Genomic DNA, 16,825 nt, shown 5'->3' with positions numbered 1-16,825 from the left:
AAACATCACTGGGTTGAATACAGAGTCAAAATATCTTGTGCCTTTTAACTATGTATAAAAAAGTTCATATGTCATTTTGAAAGGGAGGGAGATGAGAGAATTATAGATTTCAAGCTTTTTAAAAACTTGTCTCTGTACCTTAAGCCATCAGCTGTGTTTACAGAGAAAAGACCTTAAATCTTCCAGGAGAAGCTCAGTTATCAGGACAATACCAAATAACGTTCATTAAGGAGGTCACCTAAGACCGTGTCTTTTGAGATGTACTATTTCCATGGTATGGCTTGTAGAAATTACTTCCCAGAGTGCAAGCCTTTGACCAGGCAGAGATCCAGAGGCAAACTTCTCAAACCCAAGTAGTACCTGGGAAACTGCCCATCTGTGTGGAATGGGAGGAAGGAGGAGTCCTAAAGCTTAGGCTTCAGTAGCCTGCTGTGCACACAACAGGCCATTTGAGGACATGATGCCAAGTGGACTTTTCCTGCTTGAATTTTTACCTCTGTCCTGCTGCAATATGGGAGTGTGAGGGGGAGGTGTGTGTGTGTGAGTGAGAGAATTCTCAACCATACAATACTTGACAGGATTAACAGCAAGATCTGAAAGGCAACCTTTGGCTGAAGTCCAGCCATCTTGAGGCAGTGGACTGAATTCTGTCTGAGAATAGTACTACCCTGTTTCCCCGAAAATGAGACAGTGTCTTATTTTAAGGTATGCTCCCAAAGATGCGCTAGGTCTTATTTTCAGGGGATGTCTTATCTTTCCTGTAAGTAGGTCTTATTTTCGGGGAAACAGGGTAGTTCTCAGTTGGGGGCAATTTTGCCCTATCCCTATCCTAATCTCAGGGGACTTTTGGCAATGTCTGGAGGCATTTTGTTTTTGTTTGTTGAAACTTGTACCTAATGGGTAAAAGACAATAATAGTGCTAAATATCCTATAATGCACAGGACTGTACCCATAAGCAAGTAATTTTCTGGCCCAAATATCAAGAGTGCCAAGGTGGAAAACTGATGTGCTGGAGGTACCAAGCTTAATCAAATGCAGTATATACCTGTTATTGAGAAGTGCAAGGTCAGGAAAGCCAAGACAAGAGGTAAGGCACTTGGTGGACTGTACTGTCCTCATTCTGTCTAATTGCCTATGTGCTTTAAAATTATAACTCCTGGGACTTGGCGGGTAATTATGAAGCTAATGAGAGGAAGTAAAAAGGAATGATTAAGAGCTCATATTTGCATAACAGAAGGGCTCAGTTTAAGTTCCACTTTTGACACTTGTTGTGTGACCTCAAGCATGTTACTTCATCCCTTTGGGTCTCTGATGGGAATAATGATGGTACCCAACTCAGTGAGCTGTTAGGATTAAGTGTAATGGTGCATACAAAGTACTTAGCATTAGTGCAGTCACATACTTGTCAATAACATGTAGGAATGTGGTCAGAACATCCAAGAAAATTATGAATAGAATAAAAAATCTAATTAGGCTCTAAAGAGATTAAATACAGTCAAGTGGTATAGAAAAATTGGCTGTAACCCAGGTGAAGTTACAGAATTCAGTTATTCAAAGGCAAAGACAAGATTTTTGAAAGGAATTTCAATAGAAAAAATAATAATGGTAATAGCAGTGATGCCCATTGGATTACAAAATTAAACTCCAGTTGAAAGACATGGGTTTGGTGAGGAAGGGGCCCTACACAGACATGGGAGAAAATTTGACTCCGTCAGAGTGTTACCTGATTACCTTTGGCTTCAGTAGAATAATGCTGGTACTATGTAGGTCCCGTGTGTCATGTCCGGGGATCGATTCTCTAAATGATAAATAACAGTATTGAGCCTTAGTTATTTGATCCTGTCTGAGATGGTCAGCCTGCTCATTAGTAGGGTGACTTTTCTTTTCTTTTCTTTTTTTTTTGGTAGTGAGACTCTGTCTCACTTTATGGCCCTTGGTAGAGTGCCGTGGCCTCACACAGCTCACAGTAACCTCCAACTCCTGGGCTTAAGTGATTCTCTTGCCTCAGCCTCCTGAGTAGCTGGGACTACAGGCGCCCGCCACAGTGCCCGGCTATTTTTCGGTTGCAGTTCAGCCGGGGCTGGGTTTGAACCCGCCACCTTCGGTATATGGGGCCGGCGCCTTACCGACTGAGCCACAGGCGCCACCCCAGTAGGGTGACTTTTCAACTGGGAAGATGTTATAGAGATAAGAAAGTAAATCAAATTCACAGTATTAATATTTTAGTGTGGTTTTGAATAAATGTTATCATCATTGGGATATTTTGGGTACATTTTTATTTTAAGAACTTCGAAAGAAATCTAGCATTTTTGCATAATCTGATTGCAATTTACACTGGACTCATGATACTAATTTTTTTTTTTAGTTGAAAAATATTACGTTTATTTTGAGTTCTCACTGCTTTAGAAAAATAGACAAAAGAGTTAGCTGGGTGGAGGGCAGAGACAAGATGGCTGACTGAAGCCAGCTTTCCATGGAGGCTCCCATCCAGAAGGAGAGTTAAAGGACAGAAATTTAGCAAGTAACCTGGTGGTTTAGAGCTGCACCAAGAGAGAAGGTTGAAGAACACACATCAACCCCGCTGAGGCAAGCTGCAACCTCAAGGATACAAACGAAAGGTACAAAATCCATCACCAAGTGGATGGGAGTCCCCTCCCCCAAGAGAACAGCTTGGAGTGCCCCACAAACAAACGAGCAGAGTTCAAAGGTCCTCCCACTTCACTCCACAGGAGAGACCCTCTAAAAACTGGACCTACTTTCCCTACTAGGGTGCCACAGCATTCTCCTGTCAGGCATAAAACTGTATAAAACTGTATATATTCTCTACCTGCAACTCTGAGCTCCCAGCACTCCCCTCCACTCTCACTCTGCAGTCTGGAAGCCTGTCCCCCAGGAGTCCAGATTCTTGGGTGATTTCTCGAGGGGTGTGGACAGGGCCTAAACTGCAGCTGGTCAGTGTTGACTCTACAGTACAGGAGTGAGGAGAGGATGGTTGGCTGAGAGGGAACCACACTGGAGCAGCGGTGCCCCAAAGCACAGAATAGAAGCCATCTTTTGGCAACAATAGGGCTCACTCTCGGATATTCTGAAGCCACACCCCCTGTCTCCCTGGGCAACCAGAGGAGGCCAGGCATCTACTCAGGTGGCAACCACCATGGAACAGATCTGAGATGGAAATGCAGGCCCCGTGAGTAAAGGGTTTGCCTGAGGCGGTACCGGCCTGGGTGGAGCGCGGGGACTAGAAATGCACACGCAGAGCCGGGGAAGTTGCCAGGGTGGGGCTGACCCAGAGGACCACTTTACTGAGCCTAAGACGCACCCAGCCCTCAGGGGATCGTCAGCCTATAGACAAAGGAAGACAGGTGGCTAGAACTGACAGCTAACCAAATACAAACCTGTAGGAGCAAAGACAGGGTCTGAGGCACAGGCACTGGGAACTCAAAACAGCTTCTCTTCTGTAGGGGAATTTAGCAGGGACAGAAACAAATTCCCGCAAAGTAGTTCTGTTCTTTTCTGTCAGTAACATCAATCAGGGGCGGGACTGGAACTGAGTGAACACCACCCAGCCTCCATCAAGTGTCCGAGGTTGTTAGGCCTCACCTCCCCCTGCTAGATAGAGGCAGAGCACAGTAGCCTGGCTGAGCAGAAATAGATTTCCTTGTGATTCAGGCAGGTGCAAACCACTGTAGTATCTGTTCACTACAGGCAACTGAGTCATAGCCCTGCGGGGCTATCAGTGACTGGGTGTGACAGAGGTGCAAGGTGGGGAAGGAGGCATCAACTTTCTCAGACTGATCTTGCTGGGTGGGTCCTCCTGATTCCATGGAGCACCAGAGCAAGCCATATCTGAGTAGTCACCAGACCCCTGCGATCCAGTTGCCAGAGACCTTTTAAACTCTCCCACCTGAGACAGGTGCTAACTGAGACAATTGATTTGGACTTTTTGAACTGAGCCAATCGCCCGAGGACTATTCAGGTGGTGCCCTGGGCGTGTGATTGTAGGAAGGTTTGATTTTCCTTTTCCAATTGTTGCCTATAGGGGGTGGGGTGACTTAATTGCTGGTATTTCTACACAGCTGAAACTTAAACCCAGAGTAACTATTTCACTAGGGTTGAACAGAGACCAGCTGAAAACAAGACAGAACCACTTAGCCCCACCACACCAAACAGGTCCCCAGTTTCTCAGGCTTTAGCACTGTACGGGTCCTTGACAAAACTCCAGGGGAAAAATCAAACAGTGTAAAACAATCATGGGGTGGAATCAGCAGAAAAACTCTGGTAACATGAATAACCAGAATAGATCAACCGTCCCCCAAGGAAAGATATGGCAGATGTAACTGAAGATCCCATTCATAAACAGCTGGCTGAGATGTCAGAAATTGAATTCAGAATTTGGATTGCAAAAAGATTAATAGAATGAAGGAAAATTTGGAATTAGAAATTTGAGGAGCAATTCAAAATTCAGAATTAGAAATTCGAGGAGAAATTCAAAAGTTGTCTCAAGAATTTAACGAATTTAAAGACAAAACCACCAAAGATTTTGATGCACTGAAGCAAGAATGTGCAACCCTCAAAGATCTGAAAAATACAGTACAAGCCCTCAGTAACAGAGTGGAGCAAGCAGAAGAAAGGATTTCTGACATTGAAGACAAAGCCTTTGAACGCTCCCAAACTCTCAAAGAGGAAGAGAAATGGAGAGCAAAAATGGATCATTCTCTCAGAGAGCTCTGGGATAATTTGAAGAAGGCTAATATCTGCCTCACTGGAATTCCTGAAAGTGATGAGGTGGCCTCGCAAGGCACAGAGGCCCTTCTCCATGAAATTATGAAAGAGAATTTTCCAGACATGCTAAGAGATTGTGAAATTCAGATAGCAAACAGTTTCAGAACCCCAGCATGACTCAATCCGAATAAGACACACCCCAGGCATATCATAATTAACTTCACTAAAGTTAATATGAAGGAGAGAATTCTGAAAGCAGCCAGAGGTAAGAAATCCATTACCTACAAAGGGAAGAATATTAGAATGACTGCAGATCTCTCTGCTGAAACTTTTCAAGCCAGAAGAGGGTGGTCATCGACTTTTAATCTCCTAAAGCAAAATAACTTTCAACCCCAGATCCTATATCCAGCTAAACTGAGTTTCATTTATGATGGAGAAATTAAATACTTTAATGACATTCATATGTTGAAGAAATTTGCTATAACCAAACCAGTTCTTCAGGATAGTCTCTGACCTATCCTCCATAATGACCAGCCCAATCCCCTACCACAAAAGTAAACTCACTTGGAGACTTTTGATCAAACTCCAACATCCACAGTGGCAAAAGGATTAAAAATATGCACTGGACTTTTGAAAAACTTGATACCCCAAATTTTACCAGACTTATCAATATTCTCCATTAATGTGAACAGCTTAAACTGTCCTCTAAAGAGGCACGGGTTAGCTGACTGGATACAAAAACTCAGGCCAGATATTTGTTGCATACAAGAGTCACATTTTACCTTAAAAGACAAATATAGACTCAGGGTGAAAGGATGGTCATCCATATTTCAGGCAAATGGTAATCAGAAAAAAGCAGGTGTTACAGGTGCTACAACTACAGCTACAATAGGCTTTAAACCAACAAAAGTAAGGAACAATTAGAATGGTCACTTTATATTTGTTAAGGGTAGTACTCAATATGATAAGATTTCAATTATTAATATCTATGCACCCAACCAGAATGCACCTCAATTTATAAGAGAAACTCTAACAGACATGAGCAACTTGATTTCCTCCAGCTCCATAATAGTTGGAGATTTCAACACACCTTTGGCAGTGTTGGATAGATCCTCTAATAAGAAGCTGAGCAAAGAAATTTTAGATTTAAACCTAACCATCCAACATTTGATTTAGCGGACGTCTACAGAACATTTCATCCCAACAAAACTGAATACACATACTTCTCATCAGCCCATGGAACATACTCCAAAATTGATCACATCTTACGTCTCAAGTCTAACCTCAGTAATTTGAAGAAATAGAAATTATTTCTTGCATCTTCTCGGACCACCATGGAATAAAAGTTGAACTCAGTAACAACAGGAATCTGCACACTCACACAAAAACATGCAAGTTAAATAACCTTATGCTGAAGGATAGCTGGGTCAGAGATGAGATTAAGAAGGAAATTGCCAAATTTTTGAAACAAGATGACAAGACATGAATTATCAGAACTTCTGGGATACTCAAAGGCAGTCCTAAGAGAGAAATTTATAGCACTGCAAGCGTTCCTCAACAGAATGGAAAGAGAGGAGCTTAACAACTTAGTGGGACATCTCAAGCAACTAGAAAAGGAAGAACATTCCAACCCCAAACCAAGTAGAAGAAAAGAAATAACCAAAATTAGAGCAGAATTAAATGAAATTGAAAACAAAAGAATTATACAACAGATCAATAAATCAAAAAGTTGGTTTTTTGAAAAGCTCATTAAAATAGATAAACCTTTGGCTAACCTAACCAGGAAAAAAAGAGTAAAATCTCTAATTTCATCAATCAGAAATCACAAAGACAAAATAACAACAGACTCCTCAGAAATCCAAAAAATCCTTAATGAATATTACAAGAAACTTTATTCTCAGAAATATGAAAATATGAAGGAAATTGACCAATACTTGGAAGCATGTCACCTTCCAAGACTTAGCCAGAATCAAGTGGAAATGTTGAACAGGCCTATATCAAGTCCTGAAATAGCATCAACCATACAAGATCTCCCTAAAAAGAAAAGCCCGGGACCAGATAGCTTCACGTCAGAATTCTACCAAACCTTTAAAGAGGAACTAGTACCTATATTGCTCAACCTGTCCCAAAATATAGAAAAAGAAGGAAGACTACCCAACACATTCTATGAAGCAAACATCACCCTGATCCCCAAACCAGGAAAAGACCCAACAAGAAAAGAAAATTATAGACCAATATCACTAATGAATATAGATGCAAAAATATTCAACAAGATCCTAACAAACAGAATCCAGCAACACATCAAACAAATTATACATCATGACAAAATCAGTTTTATCCCAGGATCTCAAGGCTGGTTCAATATACATAAATCTATAAATATAATTCAGCACATAAACAAATTAGAAAACAAAGACCATATGATTCTCTCAATTGATGCAGAAAAAGCTTTTGTTAATATCCAGCATCCCTTCATGATCACAACACTTAAGAAAATCGGTATAGAAGGGACATTTCTTAAACTGATAGAGGCCATCTACAGCAAACCCACAGCCAATATCGTATTGAATGGACTTAAATTGAAATCATTTCCACTCAGATCAGGAACCAGACAAGGCTGCCCATTGTCTCCACTGCTCTTTAACATTGTAATGGAAGTTTTAGCCATCGCAATTAGGGAAGAAAAGGCGATCAAGGGTATCCACATAGGGTCAGAAGAGATCAAACTTTCACTCTTCGCAGATGATATGATTGTATATCTGGAGAATACCAGGGATTCTACTACAAACTCTTAGAAGTGATCAAGGAATACAGCAGCATCTCAGGTTACAAAATCAACATTCATATATTGGTAGCCTTTATATATACCAACAATAGTCAAGTTGAAAAAACAGTTAAGGACTCTATTCCATTCATGGTAGTGCCAAAAAAGATGAAATATTTGGGAGTTTATCCAATAAAGGATGTGAAAGATCTCTATAAAGAGAACTATGAAACTCTAAGAAAAGAAATAGCTGAAAATGGCATGCTGGCCCGGTTCTGCCTGTTCTGTCCCAATCATTGTAAACAGGTGGAGGCTGGGCGGGGAGGGGATGGGGCGCCCCCAGCCGGACTGGGGCGCAGTGCAGGAGACGGCTGCTCTGGCGGCGTGAACGTTAGGAGGCTGTGGCTGCAGCGGAGCAGGCAGTCGTGCTGCGGCAGGCACAGGTGTAATGGATAGGTAACAGAGAAGACCTTGTCAGGGCATCAGCATGACCGAGTGCTTCCTGCCCCCCACCAGCAGCCCCAGTGAACACCACAGGGTGGAGCATGGCAGCGGGCTCACCCACAGCTCTGAAGAGATCAGCCCTACTAAGTTTCCTGGATTGTACAGTACTGGTGAACCTTCACCCCCCCATGACATCCTCCACGAGCCTCCTGATGTAGCGTCTGATGATGAGCAAGACCATGGCAAGAAAAAAGCAAAATTTAAGAAAAAGGAACAAAGGACTGAAGGCTATGCTACTTTTCAGGAAGATAGCTCTGGAGATGAAGCTGAAAGTCCTTCTAAAATGAAGAGGTCCAAGGGAATCCATGTTTTTAAGAAGCCCAGCTTTTCTAAAAAGGAGAAGGATTTTAAAATAAACGAGAAACCCAAAGATGAAAAGCATAAAGAAGAAAAGCACACAGAAGAAAAACATAAAGAGAAGAAGTCAAGAGACTTGACAGCAGCAGGTGTTGTTAAACAGTGGAAGGAAAAGAAAAAAAAGAAGAAGCCAATTCAGGAGCCAGAGGTGCCTCAGGTTGATGATTCCATTTTTGGAATTCCTTTGGCCAATGCAGTATAGAGGACCATGATGTATGATGGCATTTGGCTGCCGGCAGTTTTCCGTGAATGTATAGATTACGTAGAGAAGTATGGCATGAACTGTGAAGGCATCTATAGAGTTTCAGGAATTAAATCAAAAGTGGATGAGCTAAAAGTAGCTTATGACCGAGAGGAGTCTACAAGCTTGGAAGAGTATGAGCCTAACACTGTAGCCAGTTTGCTGAAGCAGTATTTGCGAGAACTTCCAGAGAATTTGCTTACCAAAGAGCTTATGCCCCAATTTGAAGAGGCTTGTGGTAGGACCTCAGAGAGTGAGAAAGTACAGGAATTCCAGTGCTTGCTCAAAGAACTGCCGGAATGTAACTATCTTCTGATTTCCTGGCTCATTGTGCACATGGACCATGTCATTACAAAGGAACTGGAAACCAAAATGAATATTCAGAACATTTCTATAGTGCTCAGTCCAACTGTTCAGATCAGTAATAGAGTCCTGTATGTGTTTTTCACATGTGTGCAAGAACTCTTTGGAAATGTGGTTCTAAAGCAAGTGACAAAACCTCTGCGGTGGTCTAACATGGCCACGATGCCCACATTGCCAGAGACCCAGGTTGGCATCAAGGAAGAGATCCGGAGACAGGAGTTTCTTTTGAATTGTTTACATGGAGATCTGTAGGGTGGGATAAAGGATTTGTCTAAAGAAGAAAGATTATGGGAAGTACAAAGGATTTTGACAGCTCTCAAAAGAAAACTAAGAGAAGCAAAAAGGCAGGAGTGTGAAACCAAGATTGCAGAAGAGATAGCCAGTCTTTCAAAAGAGGATGTTTCCAAAGAAGAAATGAATGAAAATGAAGAAGTTATAAATATTCTCCTTGCCCAGGAGAATGAGATCAGGAGGAGCTACTGGCCATGGAGCAGTTTCTGCGTCGGCAGATTGCCACCAAAAAAGAAGAGAGAGAATGCCTAGCAGCTGAGATTGCAGAGATTCAGAGCCGCCAGCAGCACGGCCCAAGAGAAACCGAGGAGAGCGAGAGTGAGAGTGAGGACGAAGAGGAACTGCAGATCATTCTAGAAGATCTACAGAGACAGAATGAAGAGCTAGAAATAAAGAACAATCACCTGAACCAAGCGATTCACGAGGAGCGGGAGGCCATCCTCGAGCTGTGCGTTCAGCTCCGCCTGCTGCAGGTTCAGCGCGCCAAGTCTGATCAGGCGGCGCCAGAGGACAAGGAGCCTGAGCGGCGAGGGGGGATGGCCCAGCTGCCCAGAGATGGGGTCGTGGAGGCCAAAGCAGCCAAAGGCAGGCAAGGAGCAAGTGAAACCATCCCCGAGCAAGGACAGGAAGGAGACGCCCATCTGAGCGGCCTGGTGTGCTCGTGGTGGAATCCTCTAGACTTACAAGGACCTGTGCATCTGACTGTAATGCTGAGAGCTGCAGGTGCGCTCTCTCGCACTGTCTATTCTGTAAAGATGTCTTCTCTTCTCAGAGACCCTTCCTCTTTCACACGTCTGACCCCTCACAGCAGGCTCAGGTCCAGTGGGAGGTCGAAGCAGAGGGCACATTGCGGGCTGGTAGGGGACAGATTAGTTTTCCAGATAGTGTCAGCTTATTTGAAGATTAATTTTCTTTGTTAACTTAAAATAACTACTTTAACCCTTGAGTGGCTTCTTTGTAAACCAAAAATTGTCTTTCTTTGCTTTTTTATCACAGCAGAATCAGGATCTCTTTCTCATTTGGGGGGGAACCCAATCAGGTCAGTCTTGTGCCTGCCTGCCCCACATCCTGCCCTCCGGATCTCTGTGTCCCTGGTCACTCTTGCTTGTGCCTTTCACACCTTTTTGGTGCAGATTATACAATGGGGGAGCTGCCTCATGTTTTCTGACTAGCCAGAATGGCTCCTATGGGTGTACCTGTTACCCACCCGGTAACTCTCTTTTGACAGTTCCAAACCACAGTCCATGAGCCCGAGTCACCAGGACGGCCTCCTTTGGTTGCAGATGGAGGCTGCCTGTGGAGCCTGCCCACCTGCCCTGGGCCCTACAAGGCCCAGCATGGAGGAGGCCCCACTCCTGCCTGTTACTCACTGCCGTAGCCAGCAAAGGCCTTTTTACCGGGTTGGTGGGAAGGTGGTTGCCTTGTCCTGGTGCCTCCACACAAAGGATGTTTCTCAAACCAGAAGTCCTTTCCATGACTGACCCTCTAGTAAAAACAGAATGACTCCGATTGCTTGCTTGGGCTAGAATGTACATGTCTCCTTGCCTGAATAAGCCATATATATGCTCTTTTTTTTTTTTATTGTTGGGGATTCATTGAGGGTACAATAAGCCAGGTTACACTGATTGCAATTGTTAGGTAAAGTCCCTCTTGCAATCAAGTCTTGCCCCCATAAAGTGTGATATACACCAAGGTCCCACCCCCCTCCCTCCGTCCCTCTTTCTGCTTCCCCCCCATAACCATAATTGTCATTAATTGTCCTCATATCAAAATTGAGTACATAGGATTCATGCTTCTCCATTCTTGTGATGCTTTACTAAGAATAATGTCTTCCACGTCCATCCAGGTTAATACGAAGGATGTAAAGTGTCCATTTTTTTTAATGGCTGAATAGTATTCCATGGTATACATATACCACAGCTTGTTAATCCATTCCTGGGTTGGTGGGCATTTAGGCTGTTTCCACATTTTGGCGATTGTAAATTGAGCTGCAATAAACAGTCTAGTACAAGTGTCCTTATGATAAAAGGATATTTTTCCGTCTGGGTAGATGCCCAGTAATGGGATTGCAGGATCAAATGGGAGGTCTAGCTTGAGTGCTTTGAGGTTTCTCCATACTTCCTTCCAGAAAGGTTGTACTAGTTTGCAGTCCCACCAGCAGTGTAAAAGTGTTCCCTTCTCTCCACATCCACGCCAGCATCTGCAGTTTTGAGATTTTGTGATGTGGGCCATTCTCACTGGGGTTAGATGATATCTCAGGGTTGTTTTGATTTGCATTTCTCTAATATATAGAGATGATGAACATTTTTTCATGTGTTTGTTAGCCATTCGTCTGTCATCTTTAGAGAAAGTTCTATTCATGTCTCTTGCCCATTGATATATGGGATTGCTGGCTTTTTTCATGTGGATTAATTTGAGTTCTCTCTAGATCCTAGTTATCAAGCTTTTGTCTGATTGAAAATATGCAAATATCCTTTCCCATTGTGTAGGTTGTCTCTTTGCTTTGGTTATTGTCTCCTTAGCTGTACAGAAGCTTTTCAGTTTAATGAAGTCCCATTTGTTTATTTTTGTTGTTGTTGCAATTGCCATAGCAGTCTTCTTCATGAAGTCTTTCCCCAGGCCAATATCCTCCAGTGTTTTTCCTATGCTTTCTTTGAGGGTTTTTATTGTTTCATGCCTTAAATTTAAGTCCTTTATCCATCTTGAATCAATTTTTGTGAGTGGGGAAAGGTGTGGGTCCAGTTTCAGTCTTTTACATGTAGACATCCAGTTCTCCCAACACCATTTATTGAGTAGGGAGTCTTTCCCCCAAGGTATGTTCTTGTTTGGTTTATCGAAGATTAGGTGGTTGTAAGATGTTAGTTTCATTTCTTGGTTTTCAATTCGATTCCAAGTGTCTATGTCTCTGTTTTTGTGCCAGTACCATGAGGTCTTGACCACTATGGCTTTGTAGTACAGACTAAAATCTGGTATGCTGATGCCCCCAGCTTTATTTTTATTACTAAGAACTGCCTTAGCTATACGGGGTTTTTTCCGGTTCCATACAAAACGCAGAATCATTTTTTCCAAATCTTGAAAGTACGATGTTGGTATTTTGATAGGAATGGCCTTGAATAGGTAGATTGCTTTGGGAAGTATAGACATTTTAACAATGTTGATTCTTCCCGTCCGTGAGCATGGTATGTTCTTCCATTTGTTAATATCCTCTGCTATTTCCTTTCTGAGGATTTCATAGTTTTCTTTATAGAGGTCCTTCACCTCCTTCGTTAGGTATATTCCTAGGTATTTCATTTTCTTTGAGACTATGGTGAAGGGAGTTGTGTCCTTAATTAGCTTCTCATCTTGACTGTTATTGGTGTATACAAAGGCTACTGACTTGTGGACATTGATTTTATATCCTGAAACATTACTGTATTTTTTGATGACTTCTAGGAGTCTTGTGGTTGAGTCTTTGGGGTTCTCTAAGTGTAAGATCATGTCGTCAGCAAAGAGGGAGAGTTTGACCTCCTCTGCTCCCATTTGGATTCCCTTTATTTCCTTGTCTTGCCTAATTGTATTGGCTAGAACTTCCAGCACTATGTTGAATAGTAAAGGTGACAGAGGACAACCTGGTCTGGTTCCAGTTCTAAGAGGAAAAGCTTTCAGTTTTACTCCATTCAGTAAAATATTGGCTGTGGGTTTGTCATAGATAGCTTCATTCGGTTTTAGAAATGTGCCACCTATGCCTATACTCTTCAGTGTTCTAATTAGAAAAGGATGATGGATTTTTTTTTTCTTTTTTATTGTTGAGGATTCATTGAGGGTACAATAAGCCAGGTTACACTGATTGCAATTGTTAGGTAAAGTCCCTCTTGCAATCATGTCTTGCCCCCATAAAGTGTGACACACACCAAGGCCCCACCCCCCTCCCTCCCTCCCTCTTTCTGCTTCCCCCCATAACCTCAATTGTCATTAATTGTCCTCATATCAAAATTGAGTACATAGGATGCTGGATTTTATCAAATGCTTTTTCTGCATCTATTGAGAGGATCATGTGATCTTTATTTTTGCCTCTGTTAATATGGTGGATAATGTTTATGGATTTGCGTATGTTAAACCAGCCTTGCATCCCTGGGATGAAGCCTACTTGATCATGATGAATGGCTTTTTTCATGATAAGCAGTAATCTATTGGCTGGGATTTTGTTGAGAATTTTTGCATCTATATTCATGAGTGAGATTGGTCTGAAATTCTCCTTTTTGTTTGGGTCTTTTCCTGGTTTTGGTATCAGGGTGATGTTTGCTTCACAGAATGTGTTGGGGAAGATTCCTTCTTCCTCAATTTTTTGGAATAATTTCTGCAGTACAGGAATAAGCTCTTCCTTGAAGGTTTGATAGAATTCTGGAGTGAAGCCATCTGGACCAGGGCATTTTTTGGCTGGAAGATTTTTTATTGTTTCTTTGATCTCAGTGCTTGAAATTGGTCTGTTTAGGAGCTCTATTTCTTCCTGGCTGAGTCTAGGGAGAGGGTGTGATTCCAAATACTGATCCATTTCCTTCACATTGTCAAATTTCTGGGCATAGAGTTTCTGGTAGTATTCAGAGATGATCTCTTGTATCTCTGTGGGATCAGTTGTTATTTCCCCTTTATCATTTCTGATTGAGGTTACTAGAGATTTTACTTTTCTATTCCTCGTTAGTCTGGCCAATGGTTTATCTGTTTTATTAATTTTTTCAAAAAATCAACTCCTTGTTTCATTAATTTTCTGAATGATTCTTTTGTTTTCAATTTCATTGATCTCTGATTTGATGTGGGACTTCTACTGAGTTTAGGCTTAGATTGTTCTTCTTTTTCCAATTCCATAAGATCTCTTGTGAGATTGTTGATGCACTCTCTTTCTGTTTTTCGAATGTAGGCATCTAAAGCGATAAATTTTCCTCTCAAAACTGCTTTTGCAGGTTTTGGTAGCTTGTGTCTTCATTGTTGTTATGCTCAAGGAAGTTAATGATTTCCTGTTTTATTTCTTCCCGCATCCATCTGTTATTCAACAGAAGATGTTTAATTTCCATGCCTTTGGGTGGGGTCGAGCGTTTTTGTTAGAGTTGAGTTCCACCTTTAGTGCCTTATGGTCTGAGAAGATACACGGTAAAATTTCAATTCTTTTGATTCTGTTGATATTTGTTTTGTGTCCCAGGATATGATCAATTTTGGAGAATGTTCCATGGGGTGATGAGAAGAATGTATATTCTTTATCTTTGGGATGGAGTGTTCCTTATGCGTCTATCAAGCACAGTTGTTCTAGGGTCTCATTTAAATCTCTTATATCTTTGTTCAATTTCTATTTAGAGGATCTGTCCACTCTATAAGAGGAGTGTAAAGTCCCCTGTTATTATGGTATTATCAGATATCATATTGCTCAGACTGAGTAGGGTCTGTTTCAAGAATCTGGGAGCATTTAAATTGGGTGCATAAATATTTAGAATTGAAATGTCTTCTTGTTGTAGTTTTCCCTTGACCAATATAAAGTGACCATCTTTGTCTTTTTTGACTTTAGTTGCTTTAAATCCACATGTATCTGAAAATAAGATTGCAACTCCTCTTTTCTTCTGAATTCCATTTGTCTGAAAAATTGTCTTCCAACCCTTGACTCGGAGCTTTAATTTGTCTTTTGAAGCCAGGTGTGTTTCTTGCAGACAGCAAATGGATAGCTTGTGTTTTTTAATCCAGTCAGCCAATCTATGTCTCTTCAGTGGGGAATTCAAGCCATTAACATTTATGGAGATAATTGATAAGTGTGGTAGTATTCTATTCGTCTTATTTTGTGAGAGTCCATTGCTTAGTTTTATCTTTTGCATGAGTGTGGAGGTTAGGTTCTGACCTTTAATTTCTGAGTTCTTACTTTGCTGCTGATCCATTGTGGTGGTCAGTGTGCAGAACAGGTTGAAGTATTTCCTGTAGAGCTGGTCTTGTTGTGGCGAATTTCCTCAATGTTTGTATATCCGTAAATGATTTGATTTCTCCATCAATTTTGAAGCTTGGCTTAGCAGGGTACAGAATTCTGGGCTGGATATTGTTCTGTTTAAGTAGATTAAAGGTAGATGACCATTGTCTTCTTGCTTGGAAAGTTTCATTAGAGAAATCTGCGGTCACTCTGATGGATTTGCCCCTGTAGGTCAACTGGCGCTTACTCCTGGCAGCTTGCAGAATCTTTTCTTTTGTCTTGACTTTGGACAGGTTCATCACAATGTGTCTTGGAGAAGCTCGGTTAGAGTTGAGGCGACCTGGGGTCCGATAGCCCTCTGAAAGCAGTGTGTCAGAATCTTTGGTGATATTTGGGAAATTTTCTTTTATAATATTCTCTAGTATGGCTTCCATTCCTCTGGGGCATTCTTCTTCCCCTTCTGGAATTCCTATAACTCGTATTTTGGAACGCTTCATTAAGTCCCATAATTCTGACAGTGAACGTTCTTCTTTCTCTCTCTTCTTTTTTGCCTCTTTTACTGTCTGAGTTATCTCAAGAACTTTGTCTTCTACCTCTGAAATTCTTTCTTCTGCATGGTCCAACCTGTTGCTGATACTTTCCATTGCATCTTTAAGTTCCCTAATTGACTGTTTCAGTTCCTTCAGCTCTGCTATATCCTTTTTATATTCTTCATATTGTTCATCTCTTATTTGATTCTGTTTTTGGATTTCCTTTTGCTTATTTTCCACTTTATTAGCAGTTTCCTTCATTGTTTCCATCATTTCTTTCATTGTTTTCAACATGTGTATTGTAAATTCCTTTTCTGTCATTCCTAACATTTCTTTATAGGTGGAATCCTCTGCAGTAGCTACCTCATGGTCCCTTGGAGGGGTTGTTCTGGACTGGTTCTTCATGTTGCCTGGAGTTTTCTGCTGATTCTTCCTCATGAGTGATTTTTTTTATCTGTTTCCTTGCCCTAATTTTCCTTTCACTTTCTCTTGCTCTTTAAGTTCTCGTGCCTGTGGAGTAAGGGTTACAGTACCAGAGGGGTGAGAAGGTTAAAGAGCAAAAAAGAGATGAGAGAAAGGAGGACCGAGTGATAAGAAAAAAAAGAAAAATAGAGAAAGGAGAGGGGGTGGGTAAAAGGAATATTGACAAAAAGAAGAGAGGCACAGAAAGAGGGAGACAGAGCAATATAGGTGTACAGTAGGGTACTTTGACACAACCTTAAAAAAACCCCACCTTCTGGGGGTGCCCAGTTGGGTGGTTCCCTTGAGGTCAGCAGCTCTTTGCTAACCTGATCAGACACAGTACCCCACCTCCACCAAGTAGAGAGGAAAGACAAAAATGCTATAAATGAAACCAAAACAAGCAAACAGAAAACTTTACAGGATCAAATTGGGTGAAAAACCAAATAATAGCGGTAGAACCAGTAGCAAAAATGACGTTCTAGTTATTGAAAAAGGCAGCAATGGGAAATTATAATTAAACTAGAAAAATTGAGAAAGAAAAAGGATCTGTATGGAAAAGGTTGAAATTAAAAAACAAAACAACATCAACAACATCAAAATAAACAAAAAGAAAAAAACCAAACCAAAAAAAAAAAAAAAAAACAAAAAACCACAACCAAAAACAAAGCAGT

General features: G+C 41.5%; 1 pseudogene; it reads left to right on the top strand.

Annotated features, from left to right (window-relative positions):
• Nucleotides 1-7,810: 7,810 nt before the first annotated feature.
• Nucleotides 7,811-9,887, top strand: LOC128571941 (ralA-binding protein 1-like; annotated as a pseudogene).
• Nucleotides 9,888-16,825: the final 6,938 nt, after the last annotated feature.

The sequence above is a fragment of the Nycticebus coucang genome, chromosome 2 (genome assembly GCF_027406575.1).
Source record: "Nycticebus coucang isolate mNycCou1 chromosome 2, mNycCou1.pri, whole genome shotgun sequence".
In the NCBI taxonomy this organism is placed as follows: Eukaryota; Metazoa; Chordata; class Mammalia; order Primates; family Lorisidae; genus Nycticebus; species Nycticebus coucang.
This window is presented reverse-complemented; position numbering and strand designations above follow the sequence as displayed.